This window comes from Eptatretus burgeri, chromosome 9, assembly GCF_056783735.1.
Source record: "Eptatretus burgeri isolate ZD-2024b chromosome 9, Ebu_testis_v1, whole genome shotgun sequence".
In the NCBI taxonomy this organism is placed as follows: Eukaryota; Metazoa; Chordata; class Myxini; order Myxiniformes; family Myxinidae; genus Eptatretus; species Eptatretus burgeri.
Window position 1 is genome coordinate 11,273,785 of NC_140969.1, and position 10,425 is coordinate 11,284,209.

The following is a 10,425-nucleotide window of genomic DNA, read 5'->3' on the forward strand; positions in this document are numbered from 1 at the left end:
AACAGTTGTATACAGTAAACACGATGCTTTAGTGTCTTTGTGCAAAGAACATCCCAAGTATCTATTCACTTTCCAATCATTCCTCAAGCAATATTGTGCAGTACTCATTCGTCTTCTCCTTTTATTCTCTTTATAAGGGGTGAGGTTTCAACAGTATCAAGACCACAATACTCCTCCACTTCCCCTTTTCCTCAGCCATCTCTCTCCACTCTCCAACCACCCCACCTTATTGATTTCACGCCTCACACAATCTTCCCATCTCAAACACGGTCTACCTATTTTCCTCCTACCTTGCTCCCTCAACCTATCCGCTCTCTTTGTTATTCTCTTTTCCTCCATTTGCACCAAGTGTCCAGCCCACTTCAGCTGGCTTTTACCAATCTCCCCGTCAAGCTTACTTGCACACCATTCTCCTCCCTTAGTTCATCCATCTTCCTTCAATCCACTCTCTTCACTCCTGCAACCCCCTGATCCAGTTGTTCTCGCAGACCTGCAACCTCTATTGCTGTCTCTGTCAGTGCCACCGGTTTGAGACCGTAAAGGTAGGCTGGTGTCCCACAAGTCCATTCTGACACAACAATCCAGGCATGCAAGTTTCAGTCGAAGCCGATGTTCCCTTTGAACTGTGTTTGTATCGTTTTGGGGACTCTACAAAGGTCATTTCTGTCCTGTTCTATCAATGTAATCCCTCTCTCAAGCGACTTTATTCATTGTATGTTGGTTCTGCCATTGGCTTCACCAAGAATCAAAATGAGATTCCAGGCACTACTTCACCATGATTAGCATGTCAGAATGAGGAGGCACCATTACCACCACCGAAGCCATCACGTTAATGAGAGTGTCCTCTCTTTCATGCCAATCCTCGAAAGGGCACATATTCTTACCCAATTCACAGATGGGACCTTTCAAAATCCAATTGGCAAAAATGCATTGCTTAATGCTGCACCTCCATAGCCCATAACAGGACCGTGACCACTACAAGCAATAATTGCGACAGTGGCTCGTTTTCACATTCCTTGTAATTAGTATGTTTGACTCGAGCTTCACACTTCTTTTATAAATTGTGATGATTGCCTTAACTCATTTCCTATGTTTGATTCAAACTGTAATTGCAAGGTAATGGCTCTCATTTAAGGCCTGAAATATAAGGAATATGTAATAAGTGATTTTGTTTTCAATGGAAAACAGTTTAGTGGATGAATTTCTATGCCTTCAAAACATGGATTACGAACTTTACAACGGCATTCTTCAAAACTATTTCCTCAATGGAAATCATCTTGAAGTATGTGAAAGCAAAATGATGCATTTCAGTTTTGTCACTCAAACATAACCTGTGGGCCTTCCAGCCCTTCACACTCAAAGACATTGCACCTGGAATTTGTATCTTTAGAAGGCAGATGTGATTCTTTATATAATATATTGTGACGTCCACAGGACTTGAACAGTCCCGCCAACGTCGAATGAGCCGAAACGATGGAGGCGATTTATTTGTTTATAACCCAAACATGGCGGTTCTAATCGCTCTACCGCAAACGGGACGAGGAAGGTGGTACGAGTCACTTTTCACTGAGTTGATGATGTTTATTTGTTTTTATTATTATCAGAAACAACAAGACTCGGCAAGAAGAGGGATCCGGGGCGATTCGACGGGATGGTGTGGGATCGGGCGTGGGGAAAAAACACAGACAATTCCAATGAATATAGAGATCTCAAACCTTCTAAGGCGCCAAGCACACACACACACACACACACACACACACACACACACACACACACACACACACACACACACACACACACACACACACACACACACACAAAACGTAGCTATTTCTGGTGGTCAGGCTGGACCGTGGTGTGGACGCAACTGTCCCTGGATCGGCGTCGGACGAGCCGGCCTTGCTCTCGTCAGGGGGGCAGGAGAAACCTTGGTGCTGTCGATCTCCTGGTCTTGGCCCAAGTCCGCTCACAGCCGCCAGGGAACCAGTTCTGGCGCCAAGTTGCGAGCAGGAGAGGGGGGCAGGTCCGCCCACCGTTCGACCCCGTACTCCGAGTCAGCAGAACCCCAGAGCCAACCAAGGCGAGGCACGAGGCTCGGCAAGGCTCCAAGACACGACCAAGAACAAGATCGACCCAGCACAACAAAAAGGACGCTCTCTGCCGCCACAGCTTCCACACCAAAAAAACCATGATCTTTTGGTTGTAATCTTCTTCCTCTTCTTTTTCGACCCCGAACAGAACCTTTTTATCCTTCGTCCTCGTCACTCCCATTCGAGCCGTTTATTGGCCCACCGCCATCGCCTTCCGCCAATCGTGATCACGGGGCGGAGCCATCCGCTGCACTGTCCTGTGACGTCACGGCCAGTCTTCAGAGAATACCAAAAGGGGTTTACGCAGACACACTTACCCTATCCCGTGTCCCTATCTAATTACGTGACACTTATCATTTCCCCCTTGAAGAAATGACATTTACTAGACAACTTATCACCACTGAATTGCTACTTATTACATCGAGATCCTGGTAAACTCGAACAGCATGGCATACCTAATTAAACATCCTAATTACCCTTTGAATGCATACCCCCCTCAAACGTAACAATATGTTCTTTTTCACCCAGGTGTGACAGATTGACTTTGCATATGGTTCGAGGGAAAGCAGACATGCCACACTGCTTATGGACATTCCAGAAGTAGGTGCCAAAATTCTAATTGCTAATGCTTAATTACTAATTTAATTTGGGGTTCAGTATCATGGTATTCCCAGAAGCATTAACAATAACAAGAACATTGTGTGGTTGTGATTATAGTGTGTTGTTTAACTCTCATCACGTGATCTGAGAGCATTTTGGAAGATGTTAACAGATGTGCATCTCTAATCACCATTATTGGAGGCTGGCAGGTTGGTCTGGAGTAGGGGTCAGCAACCTAAGGAACAAGAAGAGCCATTTTTTTTTCAAATTTGGTCAAAAATGCAATATCTTAGGAACCGCGATGCATGTACCGCCTATTTCAATAATCGAACTCATGCGAAGATGATGGCGCGCCATCACGAATCCCCACGCTTCCCACCTAAAGCAAATTTGAAAGATGGCAAAAGGGTCCACCAGGAATAACCGAATCACATTTTGAGTTAAAAAAAACAAAAAAAGAAAAATTCCCTTTGACCCCTGTGACCCCAACTCCAAACCCCCTTGGCATGAACTGGGGGTTACATCCAAAAAATTGTCACATATTTCATGCATCCCCCAATCTTGATTGCAGATACAAGTTTCATTTTAAAATGTTAAAAATGTTCCCATAATTGCACATTTTTGGGGGGGTATTTGACCTTTTGATCCCATTCAAGGGGCAGGGGTGAAAATGGTACTGCTGTCCGCACTTTCTTGCCATGTGGTGTTCATAACTACCAAGTTTGGTAAATTTCTGCACAACCATTGAGGAGGAGATAGCATGATGGGCAGATGGACAGATAGACAAAAGTAGCCAATTACAATATCCTCCCGTTTTTTTTGTTTTTTTTCCCCCAAAAAGCATGGGGATAATAGGAGAGGAAACGCACATATTGATTTGTAATGTTCATATTGAACATACATGTTCACTGATGTTCACAAACTTTTTACAAATTCTATTTCCTCACACTTTACACATTGATGTTTTTACCACCATCTTCCTGACAGTCTCATTCCCAAACCTTCCTTCCCTCCTTCTTCTCTCCTTCTCTCTCTGATGCCAACTGTTATACACCTGGCAAATACATAAAATAAATGGAGACAATAAACATGTCATTTCAAATAAATACACAGCTAACGTGAGTTCATATAAATGAAACGGGTTCACATTTGATTATTTTTAACATCTTAATTGTACCTGTAAAAAATTTCCAACTTCATGATATTTTCCAACAAATACACAGCTAATGTTAGTTTAGTTCATATTTGATTATTTTTAACATCTTAATTGTGCCGAGTGAACTTACCCATATTTTATTGTGCCGTTCAGTTGGCTTCTCAGTTTGCTTTTTCCGAAATTTCTACTTGAAAGGGCTCACACACGTAAGTGGATCCGAAGATGGTCAAAAAGCCACATGCATATCTCGAGTTACTGTCGGCATCTGGTGAAGAATTCCAAACTTCAACACACAATTTGGTGTTGTTGTATAAGATCATACATTTCAGTCTATGTGTGCTGAAGTGCCAGGGTAGATTTCTGTCTTTCTAGATTTTTGAATTTGGTCACCATCTCCACCAAATTTTTAATATGCGTTGGTCGCACCCAGGGTCAGGTTGTCGGCAAAAGGAACCCTCGCCCTCCCCGCCCATGCTGTAACTTTCTATAAACGGTCCTATGGAATGTCCTAAATTTCCGTATAATTTCTGCAGAACATTTTTTGCATGGTTTGAAACCGTTTGTTCAATATATGAAGCTTTTTGATGCTGATGAATCATAATCAAAATTTGTATTGGTGTCAAAGCCGAAGACCAATTGTTAATTTATTGGAGGATTATGAGTTGGCCTATACGCACACAAGGGAAAGTACAAGGGTATGCCTCTGAACATTTCATTGGTTGTAGTTGTAAATCTGACTACGGCGGCTATTTATGCGAACATAACAAAGCACCTTTCTCAATCGCTTGCTCCGCATGCTGAGCAACTTGACGAGCGGCTTTCAAAGCGGTAGCTATGGAATGACTGGCTTGGAAAGTGATGGCAAGCCACTTGTTAACGGAGCACACCCCAGTACCATTACCAAGTCTCTGAAATATCTTGTGCTTCGACCAGAATTTTAAACAGATTATGTATGACATGAAGAAGCATGCCTGATCAGCAAGAACAGAGAGGAAATGTTTCACACGTGAAGTTACCCGGTGAGATATGCTGACGGATTGTTGATTTGAGCATGCAATTTAGAAAGGCTCTCATGTATCATCGCACTCCGTGCCAGAGCGCATTGCCACCCGATTTATGTGGTTAAATATAATAAATCGGACAATTTAACCACTGGAGTGAATAAATTGCGTAGCCTATTCACTAATGATGATTTGTGCTGTATTTATTATTTTTCATCCTGGCACTTTTGTTTGAAGTTCCATAGCGCATGGCTGACACATTTATAGTATATATATATGTATATGTTTTTTGAGTGAATTGACTCATTTGATTGGCTGTGCATATCCACATCGTGCGCTTTCCTGTTCCACGTATAGACTGAAAATTTTGATCATTGCAGTATCCGTTTGGCATTAAGCTACATCCAGCACGATGATGAATTTTTTTCACTCCCAGGAATAGCAATTGGATTGGATTCACAGCTATTTCAAAGCTATAAATAGGCATCTTTCAAGCCTGAGCTCAGGTACAATCAGTCACTTAGGGGACTCTGCTGTTCCTGCATTTGTTACATCTCTGTTACTGCTGCCATCATGAGACGCATCTTCTTATAGTCACTGTGACCAGGAGAAACACCTTCCTCGTCACACGCACTGAATTGCGTTTTACAAACGGTTGCAAGGTGAATTTGAAAGCTCTCACCTATCAAACCCTTTTCTCGTACTAGGATATGTGCTGTAACAATTATACATTTCTCCTCTTCAATGAAGAGGTGAGCATAAGGAACATTCAAAGGAGAACAGAGCCAGAAATTTCCCAGAATGTTATTATATTCTCCTGTCGGGCTGGTAGGAGAGCTTATGCCCTAGAGATTAGCGCACTCGCTTCTGAGCTATCTAACCTGGGTTAAAATCCTGACCCAGCTATAAACGGTCTCCCTGGTGTTTCCCATTGCAGATGCTTCATCAATGCGTGCACCACTGTCCATCAGAAGGATGTTAAATAGGTTGTACCATCTTCTGGTAGACGTGATAGATCCCACAGAGTAGGTGAATTATCACTCGTACTTTGAATAAATTACAAATTATTGCCTGGTTTACAGGGAGCAAGTTGGCTGGTCTTGGAGGATCCTTGACATGAGGTTGCACTGCTTGCTATCTCAGAGTGTGGTTTCTGTCTGGGCAGCAGCCTCTGCACGACAAACAAATTACTCACGTGCTTTGCATGTTTCATGTGAACAGTCTTCTTTTGGTTACAAAGGGCAACCAGCACACTTCAATATCCTGTCAAAATTGCATCACCAAATAGGCTTTAGTTGGGGCCTGAAAGTGGCTTCTTGCATTTTTATGTCCACCCTTTTGTGTAGAGGTTTTTGAATGAAGTCCATGATGAAGTAAAACCACAAACAACTAGATATCTGTGAACACAAAGCAATCGCCAAGAGTAAACCTCCCCCGGCCCATGCGATCCAAAGATGATCATATTTTCTTCGGATCGCCATATGACCTTGAACTTCAACATTGAGGAGGAGGAGATTGGGACCATACTCTGTGCAGAGCGTTGATGCTGCTTAAGCAGTCTCCTTGGCTATTGGGCACAATCCTGGATGGGTCGCCACTCCGACACAGGATACCAGCATGCTGGCACTCATTTTGCCGACCTCAGAAGGATGACAGGCCGAGTTAACCCCACCTGGTATTAATTCAACGGAAGAGCGGGATTTGAACTCAGGACCCTAGGATCTAAAGCCTGCCAACCGAACCATTAAGCCAACACCAGGCATAACATTGAGAGATGGAGTAAAACAAACATAAGATGTGTCCCCATCTACAATCTATCCATAAAACTCAACATCATGAAAATTGGAGGAAAATTATTGAAGTGATGATCAAAAAAGTTTTTTTTTGTAAATGATGTCACAATCTGAAAAAAGTAGGTCAAGGGCATGAATCAAATATCAGGTGCACAACTTCGGTGCGTGCACACTATTATGTTTTAGGAGCATCTTGGAAGACCCAGCAGTCTTTGAGACTCCGTATTGGCAAAATTGAGCAAGACAAAAAAAACACTGCATCTTCTTTTTTCAGACCGCCATTTGACCTTGAACTTTAACCTGGAACGGTATGATGTAAATAAAACATAAATGTACCTTACCCTATGCTATCCAGAGAGGGGAATTTCATTCTGATCGGACAAACATTAATCGAGTTGTCGTTAAAAAAATAAAGTAAAAATTTATATAATTATGTCATGACCTTAATCAGGTAAAAGTCAAAAAAAATTATGTCGACCCTGTGTACTTTGTATTCCCATTCTTGATGCAAAATTTCATTTCAGGAGTCTCAGCTCGGACATCTGCAGAAAAACCCCCTAAATGGTGGTTTAGTACTCCTAGTCTAAGAAACTTTGAGGTACCATTAAAGAGTGAGGGCACTAATTGTAGAAACACGCCCTATAACAGGCCTTCCCCGATCCTATTAATATAGACTATCGAAGGAGGCTTACCTCGCTGTGACTCGCGCACAGCCAATAGATACATTTGAAAAATCTCACCAAACATATCCTTTGTGGTTGTCTTTCCATACAGTGCTGTGATCCAAACATTAAGAGAAGCAGTGACGCATATAAACAGCAACACAAAATCATGACACGTCACTCTAGCCACTTATCCCTGAACCGTTTAATGGTTAATAGGCCTGTTGATTCAATGTGCTGGTTGTGGTGCAATCGATATGCACAGCAATATAGCGGCTGCCTCTGTGGCCATCACACTAACCCTCGTACAAAGAACCATCCTTCTTGAAGCACTTCTATATTAAGTGACAAAACCACTTTGTTTTCTTAATCCTTCTGTGTTTCCAACAGAAAGCCATGATACTTCATGCGACTTGGAAGGATCTTTTCCAGAAAGGGAATCGACATTCTGCTAACATGTCTGGTTTTGTACAAGAATTGTCTGGAGAAGAACAAACCACTCATATTACAAGTGTTGATGCATCCTAAATGGGTTACCTTGGTTAGATATTTGCCATTTGTCGACAAAAGCCTCTTCTGTTGCCATTTTGTCCTTCTTTGTATCATGTGAAAGGTACACAATTATTTGAAATAATGAAGGAATAGATGGTGAAGGAATAGTGTGTTAAAGGACAACCTTTTTGAATACCAACCCTTCTTTTTTCGTGTGGTCTGATCGTCAGCCATTCAATATGTAAAACCAACAGGTCTCAACCATTCTCAGACCTGCTGATCAAGCTGTTCAAGAGTGTTCCAACTTCCAATCAACTGGTGGATGGGACACTCTTCCACCAAGTCTTCTGCAATTTGGAGCTCTCCACAATCACAGCTTGTTGTGTCAGCCAAGTTCCAGGTCTACATGCAAGCCTTAAAGCATCCAATGCCTATATGCACTCTTCAGGTGGCACTACTCCTTTCTTGCAAGTCTGCAGCCAGCTGGAGAGGTGTAAATGGACAACAGCTGCTGCAGTCTGCCTTCCAGTTGCCTCCTTTACAATTCTGAGAGAAGCCACTGTTGTCTGCTCTGAGCTGTCGGCCTCGATGTAAGACTGGCCTGCCCTGCTGCAAGGTTTCTGACTCTTGAGTCATTGCATTTGCAGTGGTTCATGCATCTTATTGTAGAGGGGATAAATTTTAGAGTCAGAAGCTTGTTACTCACAATGAGGGACCCCAAAAAAATCTAATCGATGTGAAATAAAAATTATTAGTAAGGTATAATCAAGCCCATCAGCATACACGGTACACGCCTCTTGAAAGAAATAGCATTATGTAATTTTTGAATGGCCCCATATTGGAGTTAAACAATCCATGACCGTGTAACGAATAAGCTCATTCTGATATAACCATGGTGGAGGCTGACATGGGTGAGAGGTGGTGAGTTAATATTTTAATAGTGCATTAAATGTGTGTTTCCCAATTGTGTGGCTATTCTTTGAAGAGTGCTTTAAATGAGCATTTCCAAATCGGCCCATGACCAGATTTTGTCACAGGTTGTGACCGCAGTGCAGTCATTCTTGTTTTAAGGAGGTGCGTACTGTGCGTGATGACGGTTTGATTAAACCTTACCAATCATTTTCATTTGACAAAGATTCGATTTTTCGGGGTCCCTCATCGCGAGTCACACTCGACTCAAACAAAGCCAATGGAAATCTGATGCAACAAACCCCAGTAATGTTTCATCAACAGAGGCCATCAGAAATTAAACCAAGATGACCACCATATTATTTTGTCTGGGTGCCATGGCAGGTGGAGTCAAACCACAAATGTGGGTGGAGTCTGACAACTGTTTGACCAATGGGAGCACATTTCAAAAATCAACCCCAACCACCACAACAACAACCAATCAGAAATCTTTCGAATCTCAAGTCTGAACTCTCAAACCTGTCTCCCTCCTCCAAATCCTGGTGGTGTCCAGTTAAGTCTGTTTCTGGTGCATGTTCCCCCACCCCCATCCCCTCCCTTACCTCAAATGACTGCACAGCTGACACCGCACGTGAAAAGGCTGAATGCCTAAATTCTGTGTTTGCTTCTAAATCTTGTGTCCCAAGCCCATCGCTTTCTGTACCAACCTGACCCAGTTGCACTGAGCTGTTCCTGGACTCTGTGTCCTTTTCTGCTGACAAGATGGAGAGTTTGCTGTCAAACCTCGACTCAGATTCTGCAACTGGTCCAGACAGCATCAGCCCTTGTGTTCTAAAAACCTGCTCTGCTGCTCTTGCTCACTCTCTCTCTGTTCTATTTACCCTCTCATTCGCTCAAGGTCATATGCCATCTGCTTGTAAATCAGCAAACATTACCGCTCTGCATAAAAAGGTGCAAAAACAGATCCCTGCAACTACAGATCAATCAGCCTTCTCCCAATCAGCAAGGTTATGGAATCCATCATCGCTTCAGACATAAAATCCTTCCTCTTCTCCAATGGCTTGATTTCCAAACATCAATTTGGTTTCAGACCAGGTCACTCCATCCTGGATATGCTGCTTTTGCTCTCCTAACAATGGATGGAGATCCTCAATGCCAGACATGAAATCAGAGCCATCTCCCTCGACATATCATGTGCTTTCGATATGGTCTAGCACCCTGCCTTGCTCACCAAACTCTCTTCCTATGGTATCCAAGACTATCTCCACTCATGTCTCGCAGACTTCATCTCCTGTCACAGCCAATGTGTGGCCCTTAATGGAGTTCTCTCATCCCCTCCTGTCCAGGCTAGAGTTCCTCAAGGCAGTGTTCTGGTCCCTGTGCTTTTTCTGGTTTTCATCAATAATCTCTCCAACTCTCTGGAAAATCCTCTTTTATCTCTGCTTATGATGACTCCACCCTCTGCCGTACCATATATCATTCCTCAGATCGGCAAGCAGCAGCCTCTTCACTCTCTGCAGATCTGGATAAAATCACAAGCTGTTCCCACACTTGGAATATGTCTTTCAATCCTGACAAATCTCACTCTCACTATGTCTCTCAAAAACGACTGTGTGGACCCCCCCCCCATATACTTTTCAACCATCCTCTTGAAGAAGTCCTTCCATTCAAGCTTTTGGGTCTCACTATCTGTCATGATCTTTCCTGGGAAAGCTACATCTC

General features: G+C 42.9%; 1 protein-coding gene across 1 annotated transcript in view; it reads left to right on the plus strand.

Moving 5' to 3' along the window:
- The first annotated feature begins 2,618 nt into the window (after positions 1–2,618).
- POT1 (protection of telomeres 1) overlaps positions 2,619–10,425 on the plus strand; it is a 278,625-nt gene continuing 270,818 nt past the window's right edge. The window contains exon 1 of the mRNA XM_085894077.1: positions 2,619–2,690. The gene's annotated coding sequence lies outside the window, so the exon portion shown is untranslated. The remainder of the gene's footprint in view (positions 2,691–10,425) is intronic.